This window comes from Bubalus kerabau, chromosome 19 (genome assembly GCF_029407905.1).
Source record: "Bubalus kerabau isolate K-KA32 ecotype Philippines breed swamp buffalo chromosome 19, PCC_UOA_SB_1v2, whole genome shotgun sequence".
NCBI classification, from domain to species: domain Eukaryota; kingdom Metazoa; phylum Chordata; class Mammalia; order Artiodactyla; family Bovidae; genus Bubalus; species Bubalus kerabau.
In genome coordinates this window covers 46,582,996-46,606,583 of record NC_073642.1, presented here as the reverse complement: position 1 = coordinate 46,606,583, position 23,588 = coordinate 46,582,996, and the positions used below count along the sequence as shown (strand labels likewise).

Sequence of the window (23,588 nt, the reverse complement as noted above, 5' to 3'; positions counted from 1 at the left end):
GTGTTCAGTCACTAAGCTGTGTCTGACTCTTTGTGACCCCATGGACTGTAGCCCACTAGGCTCCTCCGTCCATTGAATTACCCAGGCAAGAATACTGGAGTGGGTTGTCATTTCCTTCTCCAGGGGATCTTCCCTACCCAGGGGTCGAATCCACGTCTTCTCATTACTACGCAGGTTCTTTACCACTGAGTCACCAGGGAGGCCCATTGTTGCTGTTACTCTCCCTTATACAACATTTCCAATCCCACTTATCCTCCTTAAAGTTTCCCTCTACCATATTGGAACTGCACTGGAAAAAGAATTAAGGGCTCTACAACCTTTACTTTCCCACTGATTACAGTGATGTATCTCTTCATTTATTCAGATTGATTCATTAATTCAACAAATATTTCTTCAGTGTCTACTATGTCTCAAACTCTTTTCTAAAAGCTATAATCAGGGCTTCCCTAGTGGTTCAGTGATGAGGACCCGGTGCTTTCACTGCCATGGGCCCGGGTTTGATCCCTGACCAGGGAACTAAGATGCCATGCAACGTGACCAAATAAATAAAAATAAATAAATAAATAAAAGCTGTGATCATATTAGACAAAAGTTTCTTTGGGCCTTTTCATAGAATTTTAATATTTTTCTACAAGTATTTTCTACATTTTGTTAGATCACTTTCTAGATATTTCAAGTTTTGTTGCTATAATGAAGGCACAATTTCTATTATTTTTTAATTGACCAGTGCAAATATAAAAACTCTGTTGTTTTTGTTGTTGTTATCGTTGGTCTGCTATCCACCACATCATTGAACTCTTCCATTTGTTTTAATACTCTGCTGGTTGTTTTAAGTTTTCTGTGTCTTTCTTTTTTGTCCTTAACATTTCTTACATCTTTGTCTTGCCTTACTACATTGGCCAACGGCAATTACTTTTGCAAGAATTCACAAACCACTCTCTTGACAATTTAATACAAATCGATAGTGACTACCAGTTTACAGTTTATAAATTAGCTTTTCTTCTTTTTCTGGGAAGAAAGTCTGTTAAATTTTCTAGAACCTCTTTCTCCTCAGAATCTTTTAAAAAAATCTCAGTCCATATTGTACTGCATATGTGAAAGTTGCTGAAAGAGTAGACTTTAAAATTTCTTATCACAAGAAAAAAAATTCTGTAATTATGGTGATGAATGTCAAACAGACTTATGGTGATCAATTCACAATATATACAAATATCAAATCATTATGTTGTACACCTGAAACTAATACAATGCTGTGTACCAATCAAACCTCAACAACAAAAAAATCTCAGCCCAGATTTTAAACAATTTTCTAAATGAGATTTTGTATACATTCCCTGAGACTATTTTATCTGCCTAAAGTCATGTTTCAATTTGTCTTATAAGAGATTCAGGTAAAGACTCTATAATAGCAGCTGTAAACATAGGTTAAATATATTTAATTCATGTCTAGCAATAGATGTCTTCCTATCACATTATTATACTCAGAGTTGGCCCCTCCAAAAATGATGAGTGGAAAAAGAATGGGATGCATCATAAGGACTATAGTGTGCATGCATACTCAGTCACTAAGTCATGTCTGACTCTTTGCGACTCCATGGACTATATCCCACCAGGTTCCTCTGTCCATGGGATTCTCCAGGCAAAAATACTGGAGTGGGTTGCCATTTCTTCCTCCAGGGAATCTTCTTGACCCATGGATTGAACCCATGTCTCCTGCATCTCCTATGTTGGCAGGAGGATTCTTTACCATTGAGTCACCTGGATAACGACAAATTTTAATAAGACACCAAATATTATAATAAAAGGATGAGGGCTCTGAAGCTGAAGTTAATTTAGTATGTCATGGTTGCTGCTGCTGCTAAGTTGCTTCAGTCGTGTCCGACTCTGTGCGACCTCATAGACGGCAGCCCACCAGGCTCCCCCATCCCTGGGATTCTCCAGGTAAGAACACTAGAGTGGGTTGCCATTTCCTTCTCCAATGCATGAAAGTGAAAAGTGAAAGTGAAGTCGCTCAGTCGTGTCCGACTCTTAGCGACCCCATGGACCGCAGCCTACCAGGCTCCTCTGTCCATGGGATTTTCCAGGCAAGAGTGCTGGAGTGGGATGCCATTGCCTTCTCCGATGTCATGGTTAGTTCAGAGTAAAATCAGTAGTTAGTGCCTAATTTGTACATACTGTGTGAAGAAAGAGATAATCTCTGTATTTTGTTATTTTTCAAAAGCACTAAATTTTTGTTCAGTTGAAAATGTTTTCAGAATAAACCTATCTGGTCATTTCATGGACATGACGCATTTGTTTATGAATCAATTATTGTAAATGAGATTGAATTATTATGCTTCTTTTCATTATGCAAATTCATTCATTACACTTTTTGGTTTGGGGGTGCTGTATTTCAGTGTCTGGTTATATTAACACTAAAACAAATACTTGGCATATATTTGGAGTGTACTCAGAATAAAATTTAAGTGGTTTGTTGTGAAGTCAGGAAAATTGTTGAGACAGCAAACACATAAAAACAGATTTACTCAGCTAATACATGTTACTATCCATTTCTTGGGTAAAGAAATTTACTAAGAAATAGTATATATATATATATAGAGAGAGAGAGAGAGAAAGAAAATATTTGAGCAGAGTTCAAGGTAACAATTATAGAAAAGCTGCCATATTAATAGGAATCAATAAACTGACCAACTTTTTTCTCTCTACTTTCTGCCAGAGAGACTATTATAAGCAAAATGACAGAAATGGAAAAGGGGAGAAATCCATACACTACATGTAGAGTATATTCTCCAGGATTATATTTCATTTTTTAAGTGATGATATTGTACTTTTTCTTCTTCACAAGTTTGAATCACCTCCTCTAATAAAGTTTATTTATCATTTGCAATGACCACTTCCATATTCAGTCAAAAATAATAATAATTACATCAAGAAAAGAGCAGGTGATACTCCTGATTTTAGCATTTGCTTTCCAAGAAATGTAAACCATTCATTTAACTTTTTTTCCTGCCATCAATTTACTTAATAATTTGGATCATTCAATATCTCCATTAAAAAACCATAATGTGGCTATAAAAAGGATAAGAAAAACTCATACTAAAAGGAGAGCCAAGCAGCAGATAAGAACAGAGCTGGTTAAAAGCACTAAAAGCAGAAATATTTACAGATCATTCATCTTCAGCTTTTTCTAGAGCAACAAATCCAAACAGTGCTATGCCTTCTGTTGCTTTCTTTCACTTTACAGATGCTGAAAACTTTCAAGTTTCTATCTCCTAGAAGTGGGATAGGAAAAAAAAGCTGGTTATTATTCCTAAACCCATTGAAATTGCATTTGTGGCATCAAAATGGATTTTTTTTTAAGCAGGATGTTGGATTGACAGTAAAGCAGCTGCTCTGCAGCAAACGAAAGCAAAAATTAATAAGAGACCTTAGCAAAAGAAAGACTATTGGTTTTGCACACCCAGAGCAAATTGGCTGGATTTAGAAGAGCACACTTTGATCTTTTCCAGACTAATTACTGCTCTGTGGTTTGACTGTTTTGTGCATTAGTTGCCCTTCATACAAAACCGAAACTGCTGTGGTACACAGCTGTAATACAAATGAAAATTTGACATTCAGTAAACAAAGCATGGCAAGGGTCATTCTTTTAGCACAATAACTGCATAATACAATTTTAGAATGCCTTTTGTATACAAAAAATTACACATTTTAAGGCAGTTTTGAACTCAGAGTAGGCAGTCAAGGCTGTTTGTAAAGGATAGAGAAATTGCTCCCAACTCTAATCTATAAATACAGATTGAAAACAGTTTATTTCAACATTGTAGAAATGCTGAGGAATTTACATATTTACAGAAATAAATGTGTCTGTTTTTAGAAGATGGTTTTTCATTTGTCTATAAGGTTAATTGGGAGCAGATTTCTTAAGTAGCTGTTTGCAGTGGCAATAATGGTGTTGATTCACCAATTTGATTCTAGATTTGCTTCTGGGAAAGAATTCAGATTATTTTATGTGGAGACTCTATATTAAAGTATTTAATGCTTTCTTTATGTTTCAGAAAATATAATGAATTAACATTTTCAACAACTACCAAAATTGAAGAACTTTCCATTTTTCATTATATAAATATCACCATAATTATTAAAGCATAAATCTCTATCTGCATAAGAAATACATTTACCTTACAACTGAGTTTTCCTTCAAAAAGGGCCTGACTTTATGTAGTTTGTATTTTTAACGTATTTTGACAATCACTCTAACAAACTGTACAATAACTTATTATCATATTCCCAAAAAATAGATCAAATATATTGAAAGGCTTTTATAATACCTGACTCAGTTTGTATTTAAACCAAATTAACCTTTGGAGCTAGCTATACAAATGTTACCTAGTTTTTTTCCAACACACATATTTATGCAACTTTGAGAATATAAAGTCAAACAATTTACAATAATCCCATTATTTAATGCTGAAATATTTGAAATATAGAGAAATATTTGATCAAAGAATTGACCTATCAAAAAACGTTGCTTTTTGCTTTGTTTCAAATGTTTCAAACATTTGAAAAGAGGTGATTTAAAGAAGATTAATGATATAGTTTATTCAATTAACTGTTCATTAGAAACTGAAAAAAAATTTATCCAGGATTGATTAATAACCAATAACCATAACCAAGACAGTATACCATGAGTGTTGAAAATACTGAATTCTTCCATTAAACCATTTAAAAATACCACACATTAGATGTTGAGCAAGTTTTATTTCAGTCATTATTTCTTTAATTGCTATATGATTTATATAAATTTTATGACCTTCAGAGCCTCCCCTTTTTGCTTTCAAAATTTAGCTGGATACATTCTTCATAGACACACAAAGCTGCTTTATAAATGCCTGTTTCTCTGGCTCATTTACCTTTACCTCACAGAACAGCTATCTTGGGTGGGGGTTGAGGGGGGTAGTTACCTATTCACAGCAAGACTTGAGAATTCAGCACAAAAGATTTTCACAATATGTTTAGGAGAGGCCCAAAGCTCCGGTGCTAAGCGCCATGTGGAAAGGTAGATAAATACACAGAGACAGAACTGTAGACTTTAGCCAAGTGGCTTGAAGAATAACAGAGAATCTATAATGCTTTCTGCTTCAGTGGCAATCAAACTCGACCGCTGCAAATTAATCAGCCTGCAAAACACCAAGAATGGAGAAAAGAGGATATTGATTCCTGGAAAAGTCACCTATATTTTATTTTCCCATTAAAAATAATCACAGAATGCTATCTAAAATGTGAACATTTTCCCCTCCCTGAAGTATAAAATAGACCAGTTCCTTTTTGATAATTTCAAAGATTATCTCAGAATGACTCCATGAAACACTTTGGTTTTAATTTTTATCATGGGAGAAAATTATTAAGTATATCCATAAAAGCATTATTGGCCATGCACTTTTTCCGAGGGTGTTAGTGTCCTGGGGTTAGAGTAGTTTACTGATGACACTGTTCGGTGTGCTTTCTTTCCTATGACCACTGACTCCTTAATGTCCCCTTCCATTTACTTTTATCCTCAGTTGTGCCTTCAGGTTTGGAAACTATCTGCAAAGAAACAAGAAATTTTAAATTAGTTTTATTTTTCCCTTTTCAAAATAAGCTTCCTGGTTAAACACCCAAATGAAAGACCCCCTTCTGACTTACCTTAACTCATAAATCTAAAGCAAATATGTTCATTGGGTTAAAAATTTTTACAACAAAACTTCTAATTCTGAAAAATGGAAGTTGGGTTTTACTTAGCAGTGGAAGCTGTTTTTCATGTTTCCATAATTATCCTGTAAAACAATAAAGAATTCTTTCATGTGCTATACAATCAATTACAGCCTTGTGATTGACAGACTTTTTGAATACCACCCTCCACAATAGTTAATGTCCCAAGTTTGTGCTTTGGGAGTTATTAGAGTTAGTTATCACAAACACTGTTTTAAATTTTAAAAACACCTAATTAAATGGAAGCCATTCATAAATAGCAACAAGCACAAATCAGAATGAAATAATAAAGTCTCCATGTCTGTCCTCTTTTCCCACAAGACTCTTAGAACATTTTGTCCCCAGGGAAAAACTGAAATTTGTCAGCTAGCTAGACAGCTTTGTTGAGTAAACTGGCCACCACGGTCACCAGCGTGTTTGGGTATAAAAGAATGGCAGCGACTGTCATCCACCGCTAGAAATACTCCCCAAAGCAAGATGGCCCCAGGTCATTCCGAGACCAGGTCATACTGGTCATGCCACTCTGCTTCCTTCTGGCAAGAACCTAACTCCATCCAGATCAAGAGAGGAAAAAAACTCTCAACCTCTGGGTGAAATGTGTTTGCAAGAACTCTCATTGAAAAAACTTATCTTCCTTTTCTTAAGGTTGGAGGTTACAGAATAGTTTTAAAATGGACTTAATACTTGCTGATTACTGAGAAGATTAAAGGCAGAAATGGCCAAGACTGGATGGCAGGGTCGCTACCAAAAACTTCACACCACCACTCTCTTTTAGCCTGCTTTTCACTCCTGTGTATTCAGATGCTCCTCAACTAGATCTGAAAATTTCAGAATTTATCAAGAGCTAGACAAGAAGATAACATATTTCAAACATTTCATCATCAAATGAAGGTTGGTTATAGAGCTGATTGGCCTTTCACCTTAGGGAAATTATTTCACATTTCTATTCCTCATTTATAAACTGGGGTAATAGACAGTTTGTGGAATAAAGCCTCACAAGGGCAAATGAATGAAATTGTACCTTTAAATGGTTTAAAGTCAACAATTTGAGTTAAAAATATTACTTTTCATACATTGTGACCTTACATCAAAGCAGGGGAATATGCTGCTTTTTCATTTGAACAAATCCAGTAGCAATCATGCTTATTAAATCCTTGTACATAGTTCTGTGATAAAAGCTGTGTTGTCATACAGGAGCTAATTATCTCAAATGAGAGACCTTATATGAAAGTAGTGTATAAAGTATAAAAATATAAAATACTACACTTGTAATAATAATAGTAATAGTATTAAGTGCTTGTGTGTGTGTGCTAAGTCATGTCCGACTCTGTGACCGCATGGACTGTAACCCACCAGGCTGCTCTGTCCACGGAACTTCCCAGGCAAGAATATTACAGTGGGTTGTCATTTCTTCCTCTAGGGGATTAAGTACTTATCCTGTACCAAACAGTATATTCTACAAGGGTTAATTTACCGTCACAGCAACCTTGGGAGATAAATGCTTTTGTGTATGTGTTAGTCGTGTCAGACTCTTTGCCACCCCATGGACTGGGGCCTACCAGGCTCCTCTGTCCATGGGATTTCCCAGGCAAAAATACTGGAGTGGGTTGCCATTTCCTTCTCCAGGGGATCTTCCTGACCCAGGGATTGAACCCGGGTCTCCCTCATTGCAGCCAGATTCTTTACCATCTGAGCCACACCCTAGGGCTGAACTGTTTTTATCACCATTTAAAAATTTGTACACCTAAGACCAAAGGACGCTGAGTCACTTGGCTGTTTCACACAGCAAGAAGGAGAAACTAGGGAAGAGAGAAACAAGGTCTGTCTGATTTCCAAAGCCCAGCACATGGAACACCCTGCACTATGTACACGATGGCTCTGGCAATGATGTTTACCTTTTCACTGTATTAGATAGCAATATGGTGGTTTTGTCATGATTGACAATTTATACCTTTGAAAATGCAGATGCTGTTTTGAGTTAAAATGTTGAAACATGGCATATTTTGTTCATAAAAGGTTTTTTTTCTAAATTACTCTTCTAGTGCAGCATTTACCTTAACAGGAAAGGAAGTAAATAATGGATCCCAGAAGAAATTACTTTTGTTCTTATTTTGTTGTTCATATGAGTACAATAAGTGCTAGAAACACAAACCAATTACATCATTACTTGTTAACTAACAGTCACATTTTTCAGTGTTTAGTGCTAACCTTTAAGGCACCAGAAAATATTGCCGACAGTGGCACTGTAATCACATCATTCTGTATTCCGCATATGAAATTTCTAACCTGGAAATTTCCTGGTATGAAAATATCGGCTCCAACAGTAATTCACTAAGTCATCTGAGTCAAGAATTTATAGTTAGTCATAGTTCAGTCGCTCAGTTGTGTCTGACTCTTTGCAACACCATGGACTGCAGCATGCCAGGCTTCCCTGTCCAACACCAACTCCTGGAACCTACTCAAACTCATGTCCATTGAGTCGGTGATGCCATCCAACCATCTCATCCTCTGTCGTCCCCTTCTCTTCCCACCTTCAATCTTTCCCAGCATCAGGGTCTTTTCCAGTGAGTCAGTTCTTTGCAACAGGTGGCCAAAGTATTGGAGTTTCAGCTTCAATGTCAGTCCTTCCAATGAGTATTCAGGATTGATTCCTTTTAGGATGGACTTGTTGGATCTTCTTGCTGTCCAAGGGACTCTCAAGAGTCTTCTCCAACACCACAGTTCAAAAGCATCAATTCTTCGGCGCTCAGTTTTCTTTATATAGTCCAACTCTTGCATCCATACATGACTACTGGAAAAACCATAACCTTGACTAGACGGACCTTTGTTGGCAAAGTAATGTCTCTGCTTTTGAATATGCTATCTAGGTTGGTCATAGCTTTTCTTCCAAGGAGCAAGTGTCTTTTAATTTCATGGCTGCAGTCACCACCTGCAGTGATTTTGGAGCCCAAAATATAAAGTCAGTCACTGTTTCCACTGTTTCCCCATCTATTTGCCATGAAGTGATGGGACCAGATGCCATGATTTTAGCTTTCTGAATGTTGAGCTTTAAGCCAACTTTTGTACTCTCCTCTTTCACTTTCATCAAGAGGCTCTTTAGTTCTTCACTTTCTGCCATAAGGGTGGTGTCATCTGCATATCTGAAGTTATTGATATTTCTCCCAGCAATCTTTTTTTTTTAATTTTATTTTATTTTTAAACTTTACATAATTGTATTAGTTTTGCCAAATATCAAAATGAATCCACCACAGGTATACATGTGTTCCCCATCCTGAACCCTCCTCCCTCCTCCCTCCCCATTCCATCCCTCTGGGTCGTCCCAGTGCACCAGCCCCAAGCATCCACTATCGTGCATCGAACCTGGACTGGCAACTCGTTTCATACATGATATTTTACATGTTTCAATGCCATTCTCCCAAATCTTCCCACCCTCTCCCTCTCTCACAGAGTCCATAAGACTGTTCTATACATCAGTGTCTCTTTTGCTGTCTCGTACACAGGGTTATTGTTACCATCTTTCTAAATTCCATATATATGCGTTAGTATACTGTATTGGTGTTTTTCTTTCTGGCTTACTTCACTTTGTATAATAGGCTCCAGTTTCATCCACCTCATTAGAACTGATTCAAATGTATTCTTTTTAATGGCTGAGTAATACTCCATTGTGTATATGTACCACAGCTTTCTTATCCATTCATCTGCTGATGGACATCTAGGTTGCTTCCATGTCCTGGCTATTATAAACAGTGCTGTGATGAACATTGGGGTACACGTGTCTCTTTCCCTTCTGGTTTCCTCAGTGTGTGTGCCCAGCAGTGGGATTGCTGGATCATAAGGCAGGTCTATTTCCAGTTTTTTAAGGAATCTCCACACTGTTCTCCATAGTGGCTGTACTAGTTTGCATTCCCACCAACAGTGTAAGAGGGTTCCCTTTTCTCCACACCCTCTCCAGCATTTATTACTTGTAGACTTTTGGATCGCAGCCATTCTGACTGGTGTGAAATGGTACCTCATAGTGGTTTTGATTTGCATTTCTCTGATAATGAGTGATGTTGAGCATCTTTTCATGTGTTTGTTAGCCATCTGGATGTCTTCTTTGGAGAAATGTCTATTTAGTTCTTTGGCCCATTTTTTGATTGGGTCATTTATTTTTCTGGAGTTGAGCTGTAGGAGTTGCTTGTATATTCTCGAGATTAGTTGTTTGTCAGTTGCTTCATTTGCTATTATCTTCTCCCATTCTGAAGGCTGTCTTTTCACCTTGCTAATAGTTTCCTTTGATGTGCAGAAGCTTTTAAGGTTAATTAGGTCCCATTTGTTTATTTTTGCTTTTATTTCCAATATTCTGGGAGGTGGGTCATAGAGGATCCTGCTGTGATGTATGTCAGAGAGTGTTTTGCCTATGTTCTCCTCTAGGAGTTTTATAGTTTCTGGTCTTACGTTGAGATCTTTAATCCATTTTGAGTTTATTTTTGTGTATGGTGTTAGAAAGTGTTCTAGTTTCATTCTTTTACAAGTGGTTGACCAGATTTCCCAGCACCACTTGTTAAAGAGATTGTCTTTAATCCATTGTATATTCTTGCCTCCTTTGTCAAAGATAAGGTGTCCATATGTGCATGGATTTATCTCTGGGCTTTCTATTTTGTTCCATTGATCTATATTTCTGTCTTTGTGCCAGTACCATACTGTCTTGATGACTGTGGCTTTGTAGTAGAGCCTGAAGTCAGGTAGGTTGATTCCTCCAGTTCCATTCTTCTTTCTCAAGATCGCTTTGGCTATTCGAGGTTTTTTGTATTTTCATACAAATTGTGAAATTATTTGTTCTAGCTCTGTGAAGAATGCTGTTGGTAGCTTGATAGGGATTGCATTGAATCTGTAGATTGCTTTGGGTAGTATACTCATTTTCACTATATTGATTCTTCCAATCCATGAGCATGGTATATTTCTCCATCTATTAGTGTCCTCTTTGATTTCTTTCACCAGTGTTTTATAGTTTTCTATATATAGGTCTTTAGTTTCTTTAGGTAGATATATTCCTAAGTATTTTATTCTTTCCGTTGCAATGGTGAATGGAATTGTTTCCTTAATTTCTCTTTCTGTTTTCTCATTATTAGTGTATAGGAATGCAAGGGATTTCTGGGTGTTGATTTTATATCCTGCAACTTTATTATAGTCATTGATTAGTTCTAGTAATTTTCTGGTGGAGTCTTTAGGGTTTTCTATGTAGAGGATCATGTCATCTGCAAACAGTGAGAGCTTTACTTCTTCTTTTCCAATTTGGATTCCTTTTATTTCTTTTTCTGCTCTGATTGCTGTGGCCAAAACTTCCAAAACTATGTTGAATAGTAATGGTGAAAGTGGGCACCCTTGTCTTGTTCCTGACTTTAGAGGAAATGCTGTCAATTTTTCACCATTGAGGATAATGTTTGCTGTGGGTTTGTCATATATAGCTTTTATTATGTTGAGGTATGTTCCTTCTATTCCTGCTTTCTGGAGAGTTTTGATCATAAATGGATGTTGAATTTTGTCAAAGGCTTTCTCTGCATCTATTGAGATAATCATATGGTTTTTATTTTTCAATTTGTTAATGTGGTGTATTACATTGATTGATTTGTGGATATTGAAGAATCCTTGCATCCCTGGGATAAAGCTCACTTGGTCATGGTGTATGATCTTTTTAATGTGTTGTTTCTCCCGGCAATCTTGATTCCAGCTTGTGTTTCTTCCAGTCCAGCGTTTCTCATGATGTACTCTGCATAAAAGTTAAATAAGCAGGGTGACAAAATACAGCCTTGATGTACTCCCTTTCCAATTTGGAACCAGTCTGGTGTTCCACTCCAGTTCTAACTGTTGCTTCTTGACCTGCATACAGATTTCTCAGGAGGCAGGTCAGGTGGTCTGGTATTCCCATCTCTTTAAGAATTTTCCACTGTTTGTTTTGATCCACAGTCAAATGCTTTGGCATAGTCAATAAAGCAGAAGTAGATGTTTTTCTGGAACTCTCTTGCTTTCTCATTGATCCAACGGATGTTGGCAATTTGATCTCAGGTTCCTCTGCCTTTTCTAACTCCAGCTTGAACATCTGGAAGTTCACAGTTCACATACTGTTGAAGCCTGGCTTAGAGAATTCTGAGTCAAGAATTTATAAGAATCCTATTTTTCAAATATACATTCTATCATTTTGATTATGATAACAACAAACTATATTCTTTACAACAGAAGAAACTGACAAAGAAAAGCTATAATAGATGGTGAAACAAAGTGCTTTAGTTTCTTCTAAAAGTAAAGTCATCTTAAACTGGTTCAACCACTTAAGGCTACTTCTAACTTTTAAAATATTTTATAAGAAAAAATCAATTCCAAAACTCATTCACCACAGTTTATACTTCAGACTATTGTAATTAATTTTGGAAAGTGGTATATAAAAGAAAAAAGGATTAAAAGTTCATCTACAGTAATATAAATCTTGCTAAAATAGTGAAAATGATAACTGGAAGTTTCATTATGATGCAGAGGAAATATCTCCTAATATCAAATATTTTCCTTATTCTACCATTATAGATCTATGAAAAGCTCAGAGAAACATTAGGAGCTGTGTTTTGAAGAAACTTAGTGTGAGCTTTGCTAACCATGATCCAAATAAGTTTTTTGATTACTCTTTCAAGAAATTGCAGTATTTCATGCAAAATGGTATCACTTTACCACTAAGGTAATTTTATAACTCATCATGAAATAAAAATCTATATTTTGCTCTTCCTTGCATGTCTCTTTAAAACCTCAAACCAGAAGAATGAGTCATATTTTAAACCATTTTCTTTTTTAATCTTCTTCACTCTTCTGTTTCTAAAGGGATATTTAGTTTTAACTAGATTGCAATTTCATTTGAAAAGACCTGAACAGGGTTTCTAGAAGGTTTTAAAGATTACCCACTGACGGTATTTTTGGCTGCTGCTGCTGCTGCTAAGTTACTTCAGTCATGTCCGACTCTGTGCGACCCCACAGACGGCAGCCCACCAGGCTCCTCTGTCCCTGGGATTCTCCAGGTAAGAACACTGGCTGCTGCTGCTGCTGCTGCTAAGTCACTTCAGTCGTGTCTGATTCTGTGCGACCCCATAGACGGCAGCCCACGAGGCTCCCCCATCCCTGGGATTCTCCAGGCAAGAACATTGGAGTGGGGTGCCATTTCCTTCTCCAAAGCATGAAAGTGAAAAGTGAAAGTGAAGATGCTTAGTCTATCTGACTCTTAGCAACCCCATGGACTGCAGCCTACAAGGCTCCCCTGTCTCTGGGATTCTCCAGGCAAGAACACTGGAGTGGGGTGCCATTTCCTTCTCCAATGCATGAAAGTGAAAAGTGAAAGTGAAGATGCTCAGTCTATCCGACTCTTAGCAACCCCATGGACTGTAGCCTACCAGGCTCCCCCGTCCCTGGGATTCTCCAGGCAAGAACACTGGAGTGGGTTGCCATTTCCTTCTCCAATGCATGCATGCATGCTAAGTCGCTTCAGTCGTGTCCAACTCTGTGCAACCCCATGGACAGCAGCCCACCAGGCTCCTCCGTCCACAGGATTCTGTAGGCAAGAATACTGGAGTGGGTTGCCATTTCCTTCTCTGGTATTTTTGGCAGCTACCTTTAAAGATGCAAGGAGCTGTAAAAAATGGTACAGCTAGATTTAATACAGATAATATTTGGTTCTTTGAGATAGAAACAATGTAATGGTGATATTGCAGAAAAGATAGGTAAAATGTGCTTTTACACCTAACATCTCTTTGGACAAGCCGAGTGTTCTTTGTAGAATTGTATTATATTGACAATGCTAAGTACATGAGTGAATTTCTCATACAATGACAACAGAAACATCTGGTATTGTTTTTAATTCAAATAGTTAAATATACACAATATTATTTCATGTTACTTACAATGAGAGTATGAAACTCAAGGCATGTGGCAAAAATTATTGTCATATCATTTCTATGAAAAATAAAGGGACAAGTATTAAACTCCTAATTTTTCAAACAGACACTTAAAGCTAGCTGAGAAAAGCCAAAGGTAAATATAAGAACTAATAATAACAAATTATAAATAATTAAGAAAAGTTTTTTCTTCTTTTTTTATTGTATCTATATGAGATGACAAATGCTAATTAAATTTATTTAGTAATCATTTCACAATATGTAAGTCAACCATTAAAAAATTCATTGTTTTCCTTTGTCCAAGTACTGTGCTATTTTACAAAAAAATTATTTAGTTAATGGGGCTTCCCAGGTGGTTCAGTGGTAAAGAATCTGTCTGCCAATGCAGGAGACACAAGGGACACAGATTTGATCCCTGGGTTGGAAAGATCCCCTGGAGCAGGAACTGGCAACTTGTTCCAGTATTCTTGCCTGGAAAATCCCATGAACAGAGGAGGCTGGAGGGCTACATGGGGTTGCAAAGACTCAGACACCACTGAGCACACACACACTTAAGTTAATTCCTTATAACAATCACATGAGGTAGGTAGGCATCCATTTTAAAGATGAAGATAAAGAAGCTTAAAAAGATTAAACAATTTGTCAAAGGTCACAGGCTGACTTTAAGTCTGCTACTGCTGCTAAGTCGCTTCAGTCGTGTCCGATTCTGTGCGACCCCATAGACGGCAGCCCAGTAGGCTCCCCCGTCCCTGGGATTCTCCAGGCAAGAACACTGGAGTGGGTTGCCATTTCCTTCTCCAGTACATGAAAGTGAAAAGTGAAAGTGAAGTCGCTCAGTCATGTCCGACTCTTAGCGACCCCATGGACTGCAGCCTACCAGGCTCCTCCACCCATGGGATTTTCCAGGCAAGAGTACTGGAGTGGGGTGCCATTGCCTTCTCTGGACTTTAAGTCTACTAAAATCTTAAATATAGTCTAGTAACTGTCCCTCATTGTTCAACAGCTATGAAAATAATGAGAAGCATAACTTTCTCAAACACACTATAAATTACTGTAACAAAATGCAAATTGGGGATATTTGCATGGAAAACGTAGAAATTGGGATTTCTGGAATATATTAAATAAACATTTATTAGCAAATATATAGTAAATACCTTCTATGTTCTAGGCACTGGGCCAGGTGTCTATGATACAACGATGAAAAAGGACATAGTCCTTGCTCTCCAAATAAGCACTGTCTAAACAGACAAATATTTAACAGATGATTGCAATACAACAAGAGAGGTGCTATAATAATTAGAATGCCTGTGTGTGTGCTCAGTCATGTCCAACTTTTTGTGACACCATAAACTATGGCCTGCCAGGCTCCTCTGTCCATGGAATTTTCTAGGCAAGAATGCTGGAGTGGGTTGCCATTTCCTCCTCCAGGGGATCTTCGTGACCCAGGGATAGAATCCACATCTACTACATCTCTTGCATTGGCAGGAAGATTCTTTACCACTGAGGCACCTGGGAAGGAAGCCCCAGTGATGAGAATAGCTAATCCTTTTTGAGGACTTATAATGTGCCAGCTATTGTTAATAAGCACTTTATCTATTTACTCAAGTAACCCTCACAGCAATCTATGAGATAGATACTATAGAGATAAAGAGGTAGGTTTAACATCTATTGGAACACAGAGAAGAAAATCTTTCACTGTCTAGAGAAGTCAGGAATTTGAGCTGAGTCTATAGGATGCATATCTCGACAAGAGGGAGTGACATATGCATCAGTATAACATAAATTATCCCCCAGGAACCCCAAATTCCCAAGTCTTGGTGGCTTAGAACAACAAAGATTTATAGGTCCCAAACAGCCAAGTCCCTGTCAACTTGGCTTGGGGACCCTTCACGTCTCCTCACTCTGGGACCCAGACAGAGTTTCCTTTGTCCAGAGCACCACCAACCACTACAGCAAGAAAAGGGGATTTCATAAATTATTCAATGGCTCTTCGAGTCTCTATCTATGAGATATTGTCACTTCTGCCCTGTTTTCATTTGCCAAAACAAGTTACATGGCCATACCTACCTTTATTGGAGAAGGGAAGTGCCATCTTACTATATACCCGGAAGTAAGACATAGGAACACCAGGAAATAATCCTACTGCCTACAAGGGGGTGGAAAGGATAAGCAATCCGAGGAAAAGGACACATACAAAGGCATGGGAGTGAAAGAGTGTTTGGCACATAGTGGTTTCCACTATAAAAGCACAGGATGCACAAGAGAAGCGTGAGGAGGAGAGGAAAAGGTAGGTGAGTGCCAGGTCAGGAAGACTTAACACACTTGGCAAGTGTCGACATCATCTTTTAGACCATGGAGCGTTATTGCAAGATTTTACGCAGAAGGGAAATCTCAATACTACCAAAATTTTCATTCAGAAAAACCATGCTATCTGAAGCATGAAAGAAAAATTAGAAGAGATTAGAGACAAGGGGACTGTATGAGGTCACTGTTGCTGTGTAACAAGTTACCACAGACTTAGCAGTTACATAAAACACATCCATTACCTCACAGTTTCTGCAGGTCAGAAGTGAACTGAGTTGAGCTCTCTGCTTTCAGGCCTCACCGAGTTGCAATCCAAGCATCCACTGGGTCATCAGAGGCTCGACTGGGGAGAGTTCCACTTCCAAGCTCCCTCATACTGTCAGCAGAATTCTGTTCCTTGCAGTATCGAACTGAGGGTTTTAGTTTCTTGCTGAAGGCCACCCTCGGCTCCAAAGGAGTCACTCACAGTGCTTTGCTACATGGGCTTCTCCACATGACCACTATTTTGTGACAGCTTATTTATTCAAAGCCAACAAGGAAGAGAGTTTCTCACTTCAGGGAGGGTCCAGACCAGCTTTTAAGATTCTCACCTGATTAAGCCAGGCCCATTCAGGATAATCTTGATGATCTATTGATTTTGAAGTCAATTGATTAGGGACCTTGAAAAGATATTTCAAGATTCAAGGTGAAAAGTATGAGATCCCAGACTGTTAGATTCAAAAATGTTTAAGAGATTCACATACACCTTAAATTTATATAATTTGACTTTTTATTAAACTTTAATTATCAGTTTGGTCCTTTTTCTCTTATATGTAGAACTAAACTCTGATAATTCTTAAAGCAAATATTCTTTTAAAATATTTTGATCTTTATAAGAAAAAAGCCACAAATATTTCAACTATCTGGACATTCTTGCTGTTGTTGTTATTGTTCCATCATTAAGTCGTGTCCAACTCTTTGTGACGCTATGGACTGCAGTATTGCTGAGTTTTCCAAATTTGCTGCCACGTTGAATGTAGCTTTTAAACAGCATTATCTTTTAGGATTTTAAATAGCTCAGCTAGAATTCAATCACCTTCACTATCTTTGTTCATAGTAATGCTTCCTAAGGCCCACTTGACTTCACATTCCAGGATGTCCAGCTCTGAGTGACCACACCATCATGGTTATCCAGGTCATTAAGATATTTTTTGCATAGTTTTTCTGTGTGTTCTTGCCACCTCTTCTTAATCTCTTTTGCTTCTGTCAGGTCCTTATTCATTTCTGTCCTTTATCATTGCAGGTAAGCTATTTAAAATCTTAAAAGACGATGCTGTTAAAGTGATGTACTCAATACGTCAGCAAATTTGGAAAACTTAAATAGTAGTCACAGGACTGGAAAAGGTCAGTTTTCATTCCAATCCCAAAGAAGGGCAATGCCAAAGAATGTTCAAACTACTATACAGTTGGGTTAATTTCACATGCTAGCAAGTTTATGCTCAAAATCCTTCAAGCTAGCCTTCAGCAGTACATTAACCAAGAACTTACAGATGTACAAGCTGGGTTTAGAAAAGGAAGAGGAAGCAGAGATCAAATTGCCAACATTCACTGGATCATAGAGAAAGCAAAGGAATTCCAGGAAAACAACTACTTCTGCTTCATTGACTACACTAAAAGCTTTTGACTATGTGGGTCACAACAAGTTGTGGAAAACTCTTCGAGATGGGAATACCAGACCACCTTACCTATCTCCTAAGAAACGTGTATGCAGGTCAAGAAGAAGACATGGAATAACTGACTGGTTCAAAATTGGGAAAGGAGTACCACAAGGCTGTATATTGTCACCCTGCTTATTTAATTTATATGCAGAGTACATTTATGTGAAATGCTGGGCTGGATAAAGCACAAGCTGGAATCAAGATTGTAAGAAGAAACATCAACAACCTCAGATACACAGATGATACTACTCTAATGGCAGAAAGTGAAGAGGAACTGAAGATTCTCTTGATGAAAGTGAAAGAGGAGAGTGAAAAGAGCTGGCTTAAAACTCAATCCAAAAAACTAAGATCATGGAATCTGGTCCCATCTCTTCATGGCAAATAGAAAGAGAAAAAATGGAAACAGTGACAGATTTTCTTTTCTTGGGCTTCAAAAATTACTGTGGATGCTGACCACAGCCATGAAATTCAAAGACGTTTTCTCCTTGGAAGAAAAGCTATGAAAACCTAGACAGCATATTAAAAAGCAAAGACGTCACTTTGCCAACAAAGGTCCATATAGTCAAAGCTATGGTTTTTCCAGTAGTCAGGTATGGATACGAGACCTGGACCATAAAGAAGGCTGTCTGGCAAAGAATTGATGCTTTAAAATTGTGGTGCCAGAGAAGACTCTTGAGAGTCCCCTGGACAGCAAGATCACACCAATCAACCCTGAAGGAAATCAACACTAAATATTCATTGGAAGGACTGTTGCTGAAGCTGATGCTCCAATACTTTGGCCACCTGATATAAAGAGCTGACTCACTGGAAAAGACCCTGATGCTGGGAAAGATTGAAGGCGGGAGGAGAAGGGGATGACAGAGGAGGAGATGGTTGGATGGCATCACTGACTCAATGGACATGAGTTTGAGCAAAATCCAAGAGGCCGTGGAGGACAGAGAAACCTGGCGTGCTGCAGTAGGAGGTCATAAAGAGGGGGACATGTCGTAGCAACTGAACGACAATATTCTAGCATTTTCACAGCTTCCTATCAAAACAGTTGTTTTAAAACATGTACATATATATGCATAGGCTAACTTACACATATTTGTGCTATTTTTAAAGGGTAAAATAATGTAATGAGTATTGTGCAAAACTTCAGCTTATATAATCAGAATTCCGATTCTAAAAAAAATGAAAACCAAACATATTAAAAGGTGTTAGTTGAGCCAAAGGCATGCATTTAGGGCTTAAATGCAGAGACATTTAATAGCTACATTAGAAAGTGATGAACCATCTGCTTCAATTGGCTCTAACTAGAAATATCAGACAAGTGTGCTCATTATGAGCCATAAATGTACATAACTGACTAAAGGGAGAGAAAAAGCCAGGTAATGTCAACTGATGTCTGCACATCCACTGCCCTGTTTTACTTTCAGAGATGTTCTTAATGCTTGCATTTTTGAAATGTGACAAAAATGACCAATACAATTATTTTAGATTCTGTGTCAGATACCATATAGTTTAGCTGAAATTAGAAATAGCCAGCAATTAAGGGAGATCAGTTGAGAACAGATGTTAAACTCACTGTAAAGAGGTTGATTTCACTCCTTTAGGAATGAAAAACACTAGTTAAGAAAGTTTTGAAATAATCTTTAAGTGAAGACTCAATCTCTCAACTAATCTTTACACCTGGGAGTAGGGAAGAAAAAAGCTCCCAATTGTCACTGTTCTTCAAAAAGAAAGTTCACGAAGAATCTCTGCTCTCCAGAATTTCTAGGAATCCCAAATACTTACTGTTCAGAAATATTTTTTACATCCTGAGATTTGAAAAATGTCATATTTGCACCAAAGAAAACAACTTATCTCATAGAAAACAAACTATACTCCCATAAAAATTAATTTAAATAAATAAAGTGTGTTTCTTGTAAGCAGCATATAATTGAGTTTTACTCTTTTAATCCAATCTGGTAATTGATGCCTTGCAATTATTAGAGTGTTCAAACATTTACATTTCATGCCATAATTGGTATGTTAAAATCTATCATGTTATTATGTTTTCTGTATATCCCATTTGCTTTTTTTCCTTCTCTTTTTTGTCTTATTTGAGACTGAATAAAATATATATATTTTGATGGGTATTGAATTCTAATTAACAATTTTTTCCCTCAGTACTTGAAAGAGGCTGCTCCACTATTTTCTCATTTGTATTGTTTCAGATGAGAAATATACTGTCATTTCTTTATCTTGATCTACTTATGCTCATTCCTCAGTATGTAACATGTATGTGGCAGGCAGAAAAATCCCCCATACATGATTTAAATGATAGTTGTGATTGGGATTTTTGAGCTAATGAGACTTAGATGATTTTTTTATTTGTGTTGATGCTTTAATTGGAGATCTTGTAATGTGATGAATATATTTTACACATGGGATGTATATTGGCATACTTAGGGTCCAGAAGATAGACTACGCTAGGCAGAATAATGACTCCCAAAGATGTTCATATTCTGTTCCCGGAACCCTTGAATATGTTATATTACACCAAAGAGTAATTAAGTTTGCAGTTAGAATTACAGGGAGATTACCTCATATTATCTGAGGGTGGGGGGGAGGTCCAATTTAATCACAAGGGTCTTTAAATGTGAAAGAAGTAAAAGAGAGAGAAAGACTGGATTTAAGTCTTTAAGCTCAAAATGGATTTAAGACTTAAATGTGAGACAGGAAACAATAAAACTAGAGGAAAACAGAGGCAGAGTACTCTCTGACATAAATCACAGCAATATCCTTTTTGATCCATCTCCCAGAAAAATAGAAATAAAAACAAAAACAAACAAATGGGACCTACTTAAGCTCAAAAGCTTCTGCACAGCAGAGGAAATAATAAAGTGAAAAGACAATCCACAGATTGGGAGAAAATAATTGCAAATGATGTGACCGATAAAGGATGAGTCTCCAAAATTCACAAACAGCTCACGATGCTTAACAGCATCAAAACAAAAAACCCACTCAAAAAATGGGCAGAAGATCTAAGTAGACATTTCTCCAAAGAAGACATACAGATGGCCAATAGGCACATGAAAAGATTTCAACATTGCTAATTAGAGAAATGCAAATCAAAGCCACAAAATATAACCTCATATCAGCCAGAATAGCTATCATCAAAAAAATCCACAAATAATAAATGCTGGAGAGGGTATGGAGAGAAGGGAACCCCCCTACACTGTTGGTGGGAATATAAATTGGCACAGTCACTATGGAGAACAGTATACTACTGCTACTACTACTAAGTATGGAGATTCCTTAAAAAACTAAAAATAGAGCTACCGTGTTGTTCAGTTGCCCAGTCGTGTCCAACTCTGTGATCCCACGGACTGTAGCACACCAGGCCTCCCTGGCCCTCACCATCTCCCGGAGTTTGCCCAAGTTCATGTTCACTGTGTTAGTGATGCCATCCAGTCATCTCATTCTCTGATCCCCTCTACTCCTTCTGCCCTCAATCTTTCCCAGCATCAGGGACTTCAGTGAGTCATCTATGCACATCAGATGGCCAAAATGCTAGAGCTGCAGCTTCAGCATCAGCCCTTCCAGTGAATATTCAGCGTTGATCTTCCTTAAGATTGGCTGGTTTGATCTCCTTGCTGTGCAAGAGACTTTCAGGAGTCTTCTCCAGCACCACAGTTCGAAGGCATCAATTCTTTGGCATTCTGCCTTCTTTATGGTCAATGAAGCTATGAGCCATGCCAAGCAGCACCACCCAAGATGGATGGGTCACAGCAGAGAGTTCTGATAAATGTGATCCACTGGAGGAGGGAATGGGAAACCACCCCAGTATACTTGCCGTTAGAACCGCATGAACTGTATAAAAGGTCAAAAAAAGCTACCATACGACCCTGCATCCCACTCCTGGGCGTATGTCCAGAGAAGAACATAATCCAGAAGGATACATGCACTCCAGTATTCATTGCAGCACTGTGTACAACAGCCAAGACAGGGAAGCAACCTAACTGTCCATCGACAGAGGAATGAATAAAGAAGATGTGGTACATATATATAATGGAATATTGTATCAATATTAAAAAGAATAAAACAATGCCATTTGCAGCAACATGGAAGGACCTAGAGAGAGTCATACTGAGTGAAGTAAGTCAGACAGAGAAAGAGAAATATCGTATGTCGTCCCATATATGTGGAATCTAAAAAGAAATGATACAAATGAATTTACATATACATTAAGGCTCCTCCATGGTAGAGAAGTGCTCAAAAATCAATAACATAAATGTTTCTATATGCACCCCTGAAAGACATAAAATAGGCTATTTTATCTTAATCTGGTCTAATAAATTCATTTCAAGAATAATGCTTTAATAATGCTATCTACTAATCCAACTAAATTCCATATTCTATCAGGATTAAAGAATTACATTCGGCTTTTAAAGCTCCTTTCTTCTGAGAAACTCAGACTGCTTTTCCATACAATGGCTTTAAATGTCACAGTGACACCAATAATTTCATCAAAAGGCAATAAGCATTCCCAAATAAAGCTAAATCCCTACCCCAACCGCAATTGTTAACATCTGCTGGAATTAGGCAAACTCCTTGTTTTGTCACTTAAGAAACCCTGAGGAGGATATTGTTTAAGTAAATAAGGTTTAAGGGTTAAGAGAGGCATTCAGAGACAAAACAACTAAATTTTGGTAAAGCAAGTTCATAATTTTCAGATAATTTAAGGTTAACTATTTTCACACACACACACAAACCCGTACAACTTTTAAAACTCATATGTCAGATATGTTCATTGTCAAGAAATTAGAAGAAACAGACAAGAATATGAATCCACCTGGGTGTTCTTTGGAAGGACTGATGCTAAAGCTGAAACTCCAATACTTTGGCCACCTCATGCGAAGAGTTGACTCATTGGAGAAGACCCTGATGCTGGGAGGGATTGGGGGCAGGAGAAGAAGGGGACGACAGAGGATGAGATGGCTGGATGGCATCACCAACTCGATGTACATGAGCTTGGGTGAACTCCAGGAGTTGGTGATGGACAGGGAGGCCTGGCGTGCTGCAATTCATGGGGTGGCAAAGAGTCAGACATGACTGAACTGAACTGAACTAAATCCCACTCTCCAGCATAACCTCTGTTAACATACTGCTGTACATCTGTTGAGCTGGTATTTTCTGATTGTCTCCTTGGGATCCCCTCTGAATCCTGCCCACCCTGCTCTGTGTTTTATGGGTTGATCTACACGGACTGCATCAGTGGACCTTTGCAGTCTGACTTCAGGTTAAACTCAAATGAATGAAGGACACCAGTAGGAGAGTAGGGAGAGGAAGCAAAGAAAGGCCAAGATACTCATTTTGCAGCAACCACACTGTGGAGCTGCTCTGGGAAGACGCCATCACTTTAAGAAAAGTCACAAATCCTGTCAAAAGGCCACAGAGTTCTCCCTAATAGCCTCTTCCTCTGGCTCCTTCGAGCCTCCCAGGTGGTTCAGTGGTAAAGAATCCACCAGCTAACTCAAGAGGTGAAGGAGTCGTGGGTTTGATCTCTGGGTCAGGAAGATCCCCTGGAGTAGGAAATGGCAACCCACTCTCCAGTATTCTTGCCTGGATGATCCCATGGACAGAGGAGCCTGGCAGGTTACAGTCCATGAGGTCAGGAAGAAGTGACACAAGCACAGCTGGCTACTTCAGGCAGGCACGGATGTGGCAAGCGCATGCCACCCTCCACACCCTTATCAGCTGCAGTACCATATCTCATTGTTTCTCTATGTCCTGCCTACACCTTGTGAATAACCCCTATATGGAACCTGGCCCAAATTACTCAAATTGAGTGTGCCATCTGGGTCCTGCTGGTACCTTAACTAAAACTCCTGTCCAGATTTTTAAGTATCAATTATATACAAACACACACAAACACATATTCATGTTTTTTCAAAATACCTGC

General features: G+C 38.0%; 1 long non-coding RNA gene across 1 annotated transcript; it reads right to left on the bottom strand.

Moving 5' to 3' along the window:
• Positions 1-2,636: 2,636 nt before the first annotated feature.
• On the bottom strand, positions 2,637-16,646 carry LOC129633753 (uncharacterized). The gene is made up of 4 exons (XR_008705260.1): positions 16,205-16,646; positions 5,683-5,813; positions 4,962-5,583; positions 2,637-3,272 (listed from the first exon to the last, which is right to left on the bottom strand). It is a non-coding gene; the product is annotated as an uncharacterized LOC129633753 (long non-coding RNA).
• Positions 16,647-23,588: the final 6,942 nt, after the last annotated feature.